This window comes from Panicum virgatum, chromosome 3N (genome assembly GCF_016808335.1).
Source record: "Panicum virgatum strain AP13 chromosome 3N, P.virgatum_v5, whole genome shotgun sequence".
NCBI classification, from domain to species: Eukaryota; Viridiplantae; Streptophyta; class Magnoliopsida; order Poales; family Poaceae; genus Panicum; species Panicum virgatum.
In genome coordinates, this window is record NC_053147.1 from 37,723,539 (window position 1) to 37,738,382 (window position 14,844).

The following is a 14,844-nucleotide window of genomic DNA, read 5'->3' on the forward strand; positions in this document are numbered from 1 at the left end:
CAACTCTAGCCCAATTGGCTCCATGTCATGTGAGATCGCCCATCTAGAGTACATGGAAGGGGGCCAATGTGCATGCACGCACATGCCGACAGGATGGACTGTGGGGGTTCTCTCCCCAAGGAAGGTGATCGGCAACACCTTGTTCCATCCCCTTTGGGAGGGCGAGTCATTCATATCGCCACGTTGCAGATGTCAGGCGCTAGTGCTGATCTCCAATATAAGCAGCGACCATCTTTGCCGGAGTACACTCCCGCCAGCCCGAGTCCACTGCACTATCGTGTGCGGGGATGAAAGGTTGGGATTGGGAAGGTCGTCTGCCTGCGGGCTGGATCTTTCCAGGGGCAGGTAACCCCCTAACATGCCCCTGAAAACCAATTTCAAAGGGGGGTCACGTTATCCGCCCCTGCAATCAGCATTTTAGCTACGAGAAGCAAGAGGGGATACCACACCCGCCCCTGGAACCCACCCTTGCAAACCCTTTTCATAGTAGTAACAAATGTCCCATTTCGTTAGATGGAAGGTTTCAATTATCCCAGGGTTTCCTGTAGACACTTTTCTTAGAAGGCACACCAACCGATGTTTAAAGTAGTATAAATACACCCTGAAGGAATGCAACTAATTGGGACGTTCAGGTTCCATGAAAAGACCTCCTTTCACCCAAACCACCACCGCCACAAGTAGAGGAATGGGGATTAGATCATCATTGCATCATCGGTCATGATGTTCTTCTGAATCTTTGCAACCCCTTTATGCTTCAAGATATTGCTTCAAAATATGTAGAATGATTAGGGATGTCAATGGGTACAAACCCGCTAAGTTTATCCATCCCAAACCCATACCCGCGAATAGAAAATCGGTCCGTTAAGAAACCCGCGACCCATCACGGGTACAAATTTCTGCCCAAACCCGTGCCCGCTTAGGTCTCGGGCACCCGCGGGTGGCAGTAGCATTGAGGCGCGCCAATGGAAGAGAGTCGGCAAGGGGCCGAGGGTGCTCTAGTGTGAGAAAGCCGGGTGCGCGGACACCAGGGGGGTTGAGGGCGATGCGGCGCAGTTGGGCAGATGGGCTGCAAAGCGAACCTGCTACCTGCTAGTGACGGCAACCCTCGTAGCACACGAAGATAGGCACTGCGGAGGCTGAGTAGATCTACGGCGGTGAGGAGCCGGGTGCGCGAACGCGGCCGCGCACAAGCACGTGTGCGCACTGAGGGTGAGTGCGAGGTGAGCACGTGTGGGGAACAGACACACAGGGCAAGCTACAAGTGTGAGCTGCAGGCCTGCAGAACATGCGCCGCCGCCCCTACGTAATGCTGAACGGGGTGATGGGAGGGAAGGGATAGGTGATGGATGGTTCTAGTCTTATATATTAGGCTAAATGGGCCAAATTTGGTTGTGCAAGTATATGGCCATGGGCCTATTTATTTGATAAATCGGGTTTAACAAACCCGCGGGTTTGTGTGTTCGGGTTCTATTATCCTAGATCCACACCTGCAAACCTGATGGATGTGGTATTGCACCCAATAACAAACCCACGAGTATAAGAATTGACCCAGACCCGTGCTAATAGAGTAAAAACCCATTGGGTTTCGGGTACCTACTGCAATCCCTAATAATGATGGAGTAAAGCTTCTCTTCTTTTCAAAGGTGAATTGGATCCTTGATATTTAACTACTTCATGTATTTATGCCCTATCAATGCTTCATGATATATTTCTTCTAATGCTTATTTACATATATATGTGAGTTCAAGATGTGTTCTTAGTATGGATAGTGGTGATCAAGGGCTGGCCTAGGATTTCAAACCTGGGTATTCAAAATCTTCAACAGCAATTTGTTTACAGCCTAATTCCTAATTCTTAGCATGTATAATCGATTATAGCATTAATTAACACTAATTGACTAAGTCGCTTGAGTACTCTGAAGATGCATTTCTCAAGATTGAGGCTAAGTTCGCTTTTCTTAGGTTGGCGAAGGTTTCAACAAGGTCCGCCACATAGTTTCGCCTGATAGCACTAGTTACAATGATGTTGTTAACATAGGCTAGTACATTTTTTCTGAGTTGAGGGCTGAGGACCACACTGGAAATTCTGGAAAATGACTGTACCACATTTTTTAGATCTTCCGGCATTCTGACAAAGCAGTAGGTGCTGAAGGGTGCGATGAAGCTCATTTCTCCTCATCCAGATCTGGTGGTAACTAGAGAAGCAATCGAGGAGGGACATGAGTTGGCTATTAGCTGCTTATCGACCACTGTCAACTCTGAGTAGCGGGAAGTCATCCTTTGGCCAAGCTTTGTTTAAATCTATGAAGTCGATGCACATCCTCCAGTTTTCATTCTTCTTTTTCACCGAAACAGTGTTGGATAACCAGGTTGGGTACTTGACCTCTCTGATCACCCTTGCGTCTAGCATCCTCTGGACCTCCTCTTTGACTGACGTGACTTTGTCATCTGACATCTTTCGAAGCTTCTGCTTCTTGGGTCTGATGGAAGGATCAATGTCGAGTTTATGCTCTATGATGTCTCTACTGACACTGCGATGGTCACTGGCAGGCCATGAGAACACATCTCTGTTCTTGCTTAGGAAATCAAGTAGTTCTTGTTCTTGTTGTTGCTCGAGAGCTGGACTAATGGTGATCACTTTGTCTGGTAGAAGCTTGTCTAGCGGGACCTTTCGTAATTGTGCACTGATGGTTTTGTTGGCGAGAGTTGTGTTTGAGTTGTGTTTTCTGTTTAGTGGGAGGTTCTGATGGAGTAATGGTTCGAGATTTGTTCAGTAACATTATGGTGTCATCCTGGGCTCTTCGGAGGTCCTCAAGCTCAGCCTATATTTCAGCTAGTTTCTGCTTGGCTTTGGCCACCTGCTTGTCCTGCAGTGTTGCCTTTTGCTTTACTACCATTTGCGCGTTGAGCTGTGCCTTGGTCTTCACGACACTTTTGAGCTGCGCCACGGTTGCGACTGTTGCGCCTGCGAAGGTTGGGCATCTTTAATTTTATGGTCTTCTTGGTTGTTTAGTTGAGCAGGCTTTTCCCTTGCCTTTTGATTGGAGGTTGCACTCTACTCTTGCCTGCCTTTGTTGCTCGGAAGTTGGGTCGAAGGTTACAGTCGTCTTAGTGGTGGTTTGAATGACAGGAACTTGGTGGAGCCTAGGAGGCTCGCTGTCGGTGTTGGTTTGGCAGCTGGTGGCTTTCTTCTTTGCGAGTGCCATCGAAGGTTGTTTTTCGAGCGGGGAACACGGTAGGTGCCTCTGTTGGGTTGTAAGTTACAAAGCACAGAAAAGGAAGGAAGGTAGACTATGAGCTCGAAGGTAAAAGTGTGTAAAAATGATATATATTCTTGAAAAATATCAACCCTCATATAGTGAAATCGGGAGGTGGTATTTATACCCTGACCCTCATTACATAATCCCAGAAATGGCCTACCTGCCCCCAATATCCGAAGCATATTCCGGGCCAAAGGTCTTTTCCTGGGGTTGGAGTGTACAAATTGACTACTCTTACAAAATCATGCTTCTCATATGATTCCGAAGGTATCCTCCGGTTGTGGATCCATCCTTCTCGCTTGTCTTCTCCTTCATTGGTTTGTGAGAAGATCCCGGCACACTCAGAGGCTGTAGCATGATCCTCGCACGCTACAACGATTGCCCGATGACCTCTGATCATCGGTCTTCAGATCATACACCGCCGGGCCTCTTTGGTAAGTTTCGGAGGTCCCACAAGCCCTCCACGCCTTCTACGGGACTTGCAAACCACCTTCGATCTTCCAGAAGATTTGACATGTAGTGACAAATAAGGGAAGGAACAAACCACCTTCGATCTTCCAATCGCTTTGACTTGTAGTGACAAACAAGAAAAGAAACCTCCTCCACATGGGACACATCACCGATCGAAGGTTATCGTCATGGTCTCCTATTTACTCTGGAGACCAGCATAACCTTCGGCTGGCCATGTCGAAGGTGGCAATCCCCAACGCCAGATTTTAAAAGGAATTTCCAGTTTTCTTAAATTTCTTCCCATATTTAATGCTGTGTTGCAGTTTCTTTGTACCTTTTTTTTTGAAAATAAGGGCAGGATCACTGTCAAATCATATTAGAAGAAGAAGAGGTTCAGATCTTACAAGACGAATATTACATTGAACAAGAGTACGCACTCCAGAAACAAGAATAAGTAACATAAAAAAGCTAATTGACCGCTGGGGTACCACAAGCTTGGAAGCGTAGGTTGGCCTCCTCCTTGATCTGTTGCAGCACAATCGCCGGCTCAGCCTCCTTTCCATCGAATGTTCTTCTGTTCCTCTCCTTCCATAAGGTTCCATACCATGTACATGCTGACTGCAATTTTCATTCTTCATTGGTCCTTTGGTAGATTTTACAATGTCTGAGTCCACCACTCTTCGATGCACATATCACCGTCCAGCTTCCTCACTAGGCCATGTGTCCACACTTGAACGAGCTCCCAGATGTGTCCACACTAGGCCTGTACTTTCTGCGCAAACGAGCATTCCAGGCAGATGTGCTTTGTTGTTTTAGGCGCTAGCTTGCAAAGGGAACACAAAGGATTGGAAGGCCAATTCCTGTCTTGCAGTTTGTCCGCTGTGAGTATCTTCTCTTGCACAAGTAACCATGTGAAGAACCTGTGTTTAGGTTCTGCATAAGCAGACCAAATCCACTTTGGTCTGAAGGAGCAGAAAGAGCCTCCGAATTGGATATCATAAGCAGACTTCGCCTTGTACTGTCCATCTGAAGTGGCTGTGTTTAGTTCCTCCCCCGAATTTTTTTTGAAACAGAATCTTACCATTTAGGAGTATTAAATAAAATCTATTTATAAAACTTTTTGCACAAATAGGTTGTAAATCGCGAGACAAATCTAATGAGGTATATTAATTTAGGATTAGCGGATTGTTACTGTAGCGGCACTGTTGCAAATCATGGATTAAGTATTGTCATTAGATTCATCTTGCGATATACAACTCATCTGTGTAAAAAAATTTATAAACATATTTTATTTAATACTTCTAAATAGCAAGATTCTCTTTGATGTGATGGGATGTAAAATTTTTGGGGAGGGATCTAAACAAACCTGAAGATCTCATCCTCAGCTTCAGTGAGCTGCACGCCCTGCACCAAGTCCCACTGCATGACAAACTCTGCCATCTCTTCCACCGTTGACATGCGCCATAAACCCCATGTTCAACTCTGATTCTCTAGTTGTTCTCGCACTATCAGTTTCTTCCACCAAGCAAACTTGTAGAGCAAAGGTGCTATGTCTCTTGGTGCTCTGCCATCTAGCCTGCTCGATTCCCAGAATTGAGCCATGCCTCCATTCCCTAGCTGCACCATGGTACAGACTCTAAAGAGTTGCTTATCAACGTCATTGATAGGAATAGGGCCACCAGCCCAAGGCCTGTCCTTTTACACCCAATCAAACCACAGCCACCGGAGCCTAAGAGCTGTACTAGAAACTTCCAAATCCAGTACACCAAGGCCTCCAAGTCATTCGCAAAAAAAAAGGCCTCCAAGTCTCTTTGGCCTTTTTACCTGAGCCTACTGAACTAAGCAATGACCACCATTTGCATCTGTAGATCCCTTCCACAAGAAGCTCCGCCTAATTCTGTCCACTTGCTTAATTGCCCATTTTTGCAATGGGAAAACAATGAGAAAATAAGTTGGTATTGAGGAGAGGACTCTGTTAACCAAAGTAAGACGTCCTACCCTATTGAGGAAATTCCCTTTCCAAGCTTGGAGCCTGGTAGCAACCTTGTCGATCAGTAGTTGAATGTCCACTCTTCTTATCTGTCTCGTGTGGAGAGGCAGCCCCGGGTAAGTACATGGAAAAGACTTGATGGGGCTATTGCCCCAGGTAGTTTACTTGTACCTCACGGCGAGGAAGCAAGTTGTGTCTAATAGAGTTTGGACGCTTCAGTCTTGTTCATAGGCCACCAACTCTGCTCTCCCAATTACTGTCACGAGGTGGGACTATTTGGATGCTCTTTGTGTTGGCTAGCGTGCTGCTGCCTGCTGCCACCGTGCCCGTGGGTGGCCGCTGGGTGCAGATACATCTGCAGGTTATTTTTCTTTTCCATTATTTCTTCTTTGCTCCTTTTTTTAGCAGTGAGACCATAATATATCTTAAGTGATTGTCATAAGAAGACCAGATGTATCTCGTATGTGCGCTAGAATCAAGTTTCACACATATAGAAGATGTCATAAGTGAATATATCAAGGACAATGTTCAACAACGTAAACAATAGAGAATAAGTACTTTCACACTCCATAAAATAGACTCAAATGTCTTAAACTTTCCACTGATAAGTTATACAAAAGCTTCAAAAAAGCTTCTTCAACTCCCATAGGAACTCTGTAAATTAGCACCAATCTAATATAGATGCTATAATTATCGCAGGAGTTGTACACTGTGATCCGTTGATCGCACATTGGATATGCAAATATTATTTTAGAACAATCTTTTCATGTGCAAATTATTTTATTTGTATCAGTACAAAAATGACACTTTATTTATATTCTACATCATGTAGTAATATGCAAAATCAAAACTAAGGTATATAAATATGAATTTTTGGAAAAAAACATAAAGTAATGGAGACCTAGGCATCAGGTGATAAATTATTTTAGAACTTATTTGCCCTAACACCATGCTTTTAGGCAGCAACTTATTTTCCCATTACTAAGAGGTCTACATCTTATGATGATTACATATAAAGTGTATATCCAAATATTCTATACAATCAAATTTTTATATTCAGACTATCGTTAATTCCAGCGGGAATACAAACAAAACAGTTACACTATTCAAATCAATATACCTTATACAATATCTTATACAATATGATTCACGGATCATCTTGATTTCATTATTTTGCACAAATTTACACACACATATTATTTAATTTACCAGTAAATTAATCATATACATGATCCTTCAGGTAGGAAAATGGCTCACTTAGTTAACAAAGATTTTGTTGAACTTGCTGCAGATGGTAACAACTATCTGACTTGGGCTATGGACGTTAAAATCATGCTAATGACAAAAGGCTATATCAAGATTGAAGAGCCAAATCCACAAGCCCCTGTTTTAGATGAACCCAAATACACCCTGATCTCAAGAATGAATATATGATGGAAGTGAATCCTAGAGCAGTTTGGGTTGCACTCAAAGAACGCTATGATCAACAAAAGGCAATCATTTTGCCCGAAGCAAGACGAGAATGGTTTCTACATCATCTCATGGATTTCAAATCTATTGCAGAATATAACCCTGCCATTCACAAGATTTGTTCCAAGCTTCATTTTCGTGATCAACCAGTTAATGATGAAGAACAACTTGAAAATACTTTGTCTACATTTCTCCTGCTAATAGGTTATTGCAGTAGCATTACCGCCGCCACAACTATACTAAATATTCTGACTTGATATATGACTTATTCTAGGCAGAAAAATATGATGAACTCTTAACAAAGAATCGTCAATTACGCCCCATGGGTGCAGCACCTCTATCTGAAGTTCACTACAACAATCAGAACACTCAAAATAAGTTTGGTGGCCAGAAATTCAAAAATAATTTCAAGGGAAAGTGGAACAAGAAAAATAAGCATCATTTTCTAAAAAATAAGGATTCTCACAAAGGCAAGGGCATTTCTAAGAAAAATTTCCGCAATGACAACTCTCAAGTTTGTAAAAGGTGTGGTTGTCACAACGACATCACTAAGAAATGCCACACTGCCATGCATTTGGTTGAACTCTACTAGAAATCTGTTGGCAAACAAGTTCAAGGGGACAAGTATGAAGCTCACTTCACTACTCAACCGACTGATGCCAGTTGCTCCGAGGATACTCCTCTGGAAAATAATGATGAGAAGACTCCTCCGCAGATAGACGATTTACTCAACACTGACGATATGCTCATTGAAATCCAATCCAACAACATATATGGAGACAACAACTAGTTTCCGTTACACCAATGATTATCTAGACATATTCCTGTAATAATTATGTTGTGGTAAGTATTGTAATATATATGATACTTATTCAATAATATATGTATTATATAATCTTTGAGTTGTTCTTAATATATTTGACTCAATTATTATAGATTATCCTACGGGGACAATCCTAATGGAGGAAGAACTTTGTTTAGTGGATAGTGCTACCACTAATACTATACTCAGGGAAATTAAATATTTCCAAACTCTTACTAACAGTAAAGGAAAAGTCACGACTATCGTAGGGCATGATATAGTGATTGTTGGTTCAGGACGAACCATAATAATTCTCCCTATGGATACACAATTAATATAAAAAAATGCACTCATGTAGCTTGATTCAACATGTACCTTATTGAGTTACAAAGATATCAAATGGTTTTCATATCGAAACATATAATGACAACAAAGATGAATATCTACTCATCACCAAAAAGGATGGATGTAACAAGCAGCTGTTTGAGAAAATTTCTTCACTATCAATTGGATTGTATTTCACATACATCAAACCCGTACAACTTGTTGCATATAAGATAATTTTTCAAAATCTTGATATCTTTTAGACTTGGCATGATCGCCTAGGTAATCGTGGAATTGGGATAATTCAAAAAACTATAAGCAATTCACTTGGTCATCACATGAATACTTCAAAGTTTTATAGACCTTCAGAATTGTGTGCACCACATGTGCCACAAGGAAATTAATCTTAGGACCCTCTTATCTTAGATCAAAGCTGAACCACTAACATTTTTTGAACACATTCAAGGAGATATTTGTGGTCCTATTCATTCATTAACTGGTCCATTTAGGTACTTCATGGTACTTAGATGCATCAACAAGATGGTCTCATATATGTTTATTGTCCACTAGAAACCATGCTTTCGCAAGGTTCATAGCTCACTTTATCAAATTAAGAGCACATTATCCGAATAACCCAATAAAATTCATCAGGATGGATAATACTGCCGACTTTTTCCTCAAAAGCCTTCAATGACTATTATGGCTTTTGGCATTAATGTGGAACATTCGGTACTTTACGTACATATACAAAATTGATTTTGAATCTCTTATCAAAAGAGTAAAACTAATTGCAAGACTATTACTACAGGATTGCAAATTACCAACATCATGTTGGGATCATGCCGTCTTACATGCCACTAGTTTCCCCACTGCAGTTAGTACGTGTGAATCAACCAAGTATTTCCCATCTGCGAAATTTGGTTGCGCTGTATACGTACCGATTTCACCACCGCAGCATACATCAATGGGCCCCCATAGAAAATTAGGGATATATGTGGGGTATAAATCACCATCAATCATAAAATACCTCGAGTCTCTTATAGGGGACTTATTCACTGCCCGTAACGCTGATTGCACCTTCGATGAGGACAATTTCCCGGCATTAAGGGAAGACAATATGTACCAATACGAATGCCAAGAAATAAATTGAAATGCCTCAAGTACTGAATCCTATGATCCACGTACTATAGAAACTGAATGTGAAGTTCAAAAGATTATCAATTTGCAAAACATTGCAAATAACCTACCAGAAGCATTTACTGATTACAGAGGTATCACAAAATCACACAATCCTACCGTAATTTACCAGAAAGAGTAGTGGTACCTACTCAAAATCTCCTAGATCAAAATATGAGTGGAAGAAGTACGGGAACAAAGGATAAGCCTCCTTGGAAGCCTAGGAAGACTACTTCCAAAACAGTAAATGCAAATCAACATCAACTTGATAGACACCAATTGGATATTGAAAATCCAAACAATATGGATGTTCAACAGATACACCATATTTCTAGTACAAATGTGCACGCAAATATAAACGCTAGGACTTTGGAAGACCCAGACTCTAACATTTTGGGAAACATAGAAGAGTCACAAAGGGTAAATGAAGTTTCCACTTATTATATTGATTCTGGAGAATCATTCAATAGAAAGACTACAATTGTCGGCATTAATTTCGCATCTAAGATTGCAAGTGACCTCCAATCTGATCCAGAGTCTAAGACCATGGCAGAGTGCATCAAGTGCTCGGACTGGATCAAATGGAAGGAAGCAATCGAGGCATAATTGCACTTGCTCAAGAAACGAGAGGTATTCTGATTGGTTATACCTACTCCTCGAAACATTTTTCATGTGGGGTCAAAATGGGTTTTTGTTCAAAAAGAAATGAAAACAATGAGGTGGTGAGATACCAAGCGAGGCTTGTAGCACAAGAGTTTACGCAGAGACCCAGCATCGGTTTTAATGAAACATACTTATGCTTAATATCATTGGCAACTAATGAAAGTCTATCCATGCATCTCATGGACGTAGTGACAGCATATTTTTATGGATCACTAGATTCAGATATTTATATGAAAGTTCCTGAAGAGTTTGACATTCCGAACAAGAATCATTCTCGCAACATGCATTGTGTAAAGTTCAAAAATCACTATATGGTTTGAAGCAGTCAGGAAGAATATGGTACAACCGACTTAAGGAATTCCTTCTTCAGAAGGGGTTTTCCAATAATGATGATTGCCCATGTGTATTCATCAAGAAATTCTTAAGTGGATTTTGCATCATATCCGTGTATGTGGATGATCTCAATATCATTGGGAATACACAAGATATTGATAAAGCATCAATCCATTTAAAGACGGAATTTGAAATAAAAGATTTGGGTAAAACCAAATTTTACTTAGGCTTTCAACTTGAACACCTCCCATCAGGGATATTAGTACATCTGTCTACATATATCCAGAAAATTCTTCAGAAATTTAACAGGGATAAATCATATGCATCAAAGATACCAATGGTTGTTAGATCACTTGACATGATTAAGGATCAATTTAGATCAAAGGACGAAGATGAAAATTATTGGAAACTAAAGTTCCATATTTAAGTGCCATTGGAGCGCTAATGTTTGTCGCAAATTGCACTAGGCCTGACATTGCATTTGTGGTAAACTACAAGCTCGACATAGCACAGCTCCAAACAAAACGTCATTGGATAGGACTTAAGAATATCTTCATATATCTCCAAGGTACAACAAATCTTGGTTTATTCTATCAGTTTGATCAAGATAGATCAATAGTTGGATATACAGATGTTGGCCATCCATATGATCCCCACGATGCCAGATCTTGGATAGAATTTGTGTTTTTATATGGTGGAACCACTATATCATGGAAATCATCCAAACAAACTTTAATAGCCACATCCACTAATCATTCTGAAAATTTGCGTTATACTAAGATTCACGTGAATGTGTATAGCTTCACAGAATGATCAATCACATATAACAATCATGTGATATTGGTTCAATTACAAAACCAACAATTATCTATGAAGATAATTCAGCTTGTATTGCACAAATGAATGCAGGTTACATAAAGAGCAATATCACAAAACACATTACTCCTAAATTATTCTTTTCTCATGAGCTATAGAAAAATGGAGAGATAGAAATATTGCAAACAAAGTCATGCGATAATGTTGCAGGTTTATTCATAAAATATTTATCTACATCATTATTACAAAAATATATTTCAGAATTGGATACAACCTAAAGATTTGTAAGTATAGGGGGGTGAACCCTTCATATAACTCTGATAATAAATTTGCTCTCTTTTCCTAATGAGTTTTTCATATCAAGATTTTTCTCCTATATAAATTTTTAATAAGGTACGTAATATTTTAGGTCATATCTCTATTTTCCCCATCAGGGTTTTGAATGGGTATACAAAACATATTACATATGTCATAGCTTCTATTTTTTCTCACCAAAATTTTGAAGAAGATATTAAAGATATAATTTTTCCGCATATTTTCCCATCAGTTTTTGGGGGAGAATTAGTTCAGATATGATCCATAGATTCTGAAACATTGAAACTTATTTATGAGTTTTCCTTTCTAAATTTTTCTCATTTGAGTTTGCAATCAATGATATTCCATATCGTTTTCTGCTTATATTTTTCCATTTGGCTTTAAAGGAGTTTTAATGGAATACCAACACATATATGCCATATTAACATTTTTTCCCATTTTCTCGGAAAGGATTTAAGAAGTTTTTCCCATGACATATTCATACGTCTCCTGATTTTTCCCACATGGTTCTCAAGGAGTTATTCGATTGATTACAAGGCCATATAAAGAAAAAAAATTGATCAAAGGAGAGTGTTATGAAGAAATAAAGTAGTGCTCAGTTTCTATAATTAATATTTAATTAGATTTATGACATCATTAGAATATTATAAGACAGTGGCTAATTCCATGAAGGGGTCACCGCCGAAATCCTTTAGGAACAAACACCTTTTATCTCTCTTTGTACATGTATAAAAAAGTAGTCTCCACTAATCAATAAGTACAATCATTCCCATCCATTATATTTGTTTCACTTTCCATTCTAACACTCCAAATAAAAATACAAAAATGAAAATATTTAGTGTTTTCGTGACCGCTTTGATTGCTAGTCCTAACTTTTAGACCAAAGACCCTTGGTCCTGCTTTGTATTGAAAGCAAAAGGTAGCAAGTTTGCCGGGGACACCAGCTTACATGAAGAATAGAGTACAAAAACCTTCTAGGGAACTCTAACCTCTCCAACTCAGAGCGCAAACAGGTTCAGAAGAACCAAGAAACACGACAAGGGCCTCGTTTCAGCAACCAACAGAACCAGAACTAGAGGAACTAGAGCAAAAAAGGAAGACAAAGGCGCAGCAAGATAGAAACTAAGCGACGGCCGCCGTCTTCAGAGCGCTTGGAGCTTCACGTGTAGCTTGGTCAACAGATCCTCTACCTTCCTCTTCGCTTCCTTGGTCGACAGGGCATGCCATTGCTGGAGGAAGCCAAAAGTGCGGTGAGCGATATGCTTGGGGTGTCTGACCAGGATGTCAGAGAAGACCCAATCATTTCTTGTGCGCCAAAGCGCCCAACAAACTCCAGCAAAAAGGAAAATATGAGTACAATTATTTTTGGCTCCTGGTTTTCCCAGGAAGCTTGCCTGAAAATCCTCAAAGCTAGATGGGATACGCAGCCATCCAAGGCTGTCAAGCACCCAACACCAAACAAAAATGACCACCGAACATCTGAATAAAAGGTGATTAAGGTCCTCTTTTTGAGCACATAATTTACAATGAACCTGGCCAGTCCACTTTCTTTTCTTCAGTTGTTCTGCTATCTGAATTCTATCGTGCCACACCATCCATAGAAAGATCTGAATTTTCAACGGGATTCTAGTGTTCCAAATGTCTGTTAATCTAAGGTCAACTGTTCCCAGGTTCAGCATAAACTGGTTGAGAGATCTTATTGAGTATCTTCCCGATTCTTCTAACTTCCATATCCCCATATCCCTCTCTTCTGTAAGACTGACTCCCTCAATCTCCTACTGAAGGGCCACTAGTTCTTCTCTCTCCAACGTACCCAAGTTTCTACGAAAAGAGAGGCTTCTGTGGCCTGTGACAATTTCCTCCACCGTGGCCTCATTTTCCCAACATATTCTGTAGAGGGAAGGAAATCTATTATTAAGCGGACATTCTCCCCTCCACACATCCAGCCAAAAGCGTGTGCTTTTACCATCTCCCACAATCACCCCCTTACCATACCCATACCAGTCTCTGACTTTTCTCAAGCCTGACCAGAAAAAGGAACAGCTTTTCACTTTTTCTTGAAACACACCACAATTCCCCAGGTATTTAGTCCTAAGGAGATTAATGCACATGCTGGAATCTCCACTTTCAATTCTGAATAGCCACTTGGCTAGCAGTGCCATGTTCATTGCTCTAGTCTCCAAAAAGCCTAATCCTCCAAAGTCTTTTGGTACACTAAGCGCCTCCCATCTCATCATGTGGTACTTCTTTTTCTTACCAATTTCTTGCCAGAAAAAACATGCATGTGCTGTGTCCATCCTTTGATGATTGCCTTCATAAAGGAGGTAGAATCCCATCAAATACATGGGAATGCTAGTAAGACTTGAGTTAAGTAGCACTGCCTTTCCCCCATATGAAAGTTGTCCACATTTCCAAGTAGCTAATCAGTTCTCAATTTTTTCTGCCGCCACACTGAGATCCTTCTTAGAAAGTTAAACATTACTCACTGGAATGCCAAGGTATTTCAAAGGTAGCACTCCAACTTTGCAATTCAGAAACTGAGCTAACTCCAACTGCTCCTGCTGTTCCATTCCTAAACCAAAAGCTTCACTCTTGTTGTAGTTTATTCGCAGACCAAACATCTCCTCAAAACAAAAAAGCAGAAATTTGACCCTAGCCACGTTTTCCTTAGTGTTCTCTAGAAAAAGGATTGTATCATCCGCGTATTGTAAGTGAGTGATTCCCCCTTCCACTAAATGCGGGACCAGGCCTGTTATCACTCCATTTTTCTTGGCCAAATTGAGCATTTCAGAGAGGGCATCTCCAACAATGTTAAACAGCAAAGGGGAAAGAGGATCCCCCTGTCTAAGGCCCTTAAAAATCCTAAAGAAATTACCCACTTCACCATTCATGTTGATAGCAACTTTGCCCCCAGTTACAGCTACCATAATCCAGCCTATCCATTTCACAGAAAAATTCTTCCTCTCCAGCACTTCCTGCAAAAAAAACTCCATCTCACCTTGTCATAGGCTTTTTCGAAGTCCAATTTTAACACAATGCCTTGCTCTTTCTTTCTTTGTAATTCGTGTAAAACCTCATGCAGCACTACCACCCCATCCGAAATATACCTTCCAGGGATAAAAGCTGTCTGACTCTCACCAATTACTTTTCTAGCTATTTTAGTTAGCCTGACTGTGAGAACCTTTGTGATAATTTTATAAATGACATTCATCAAACATATAGGTCAATACTGCTTAATGTTGACTG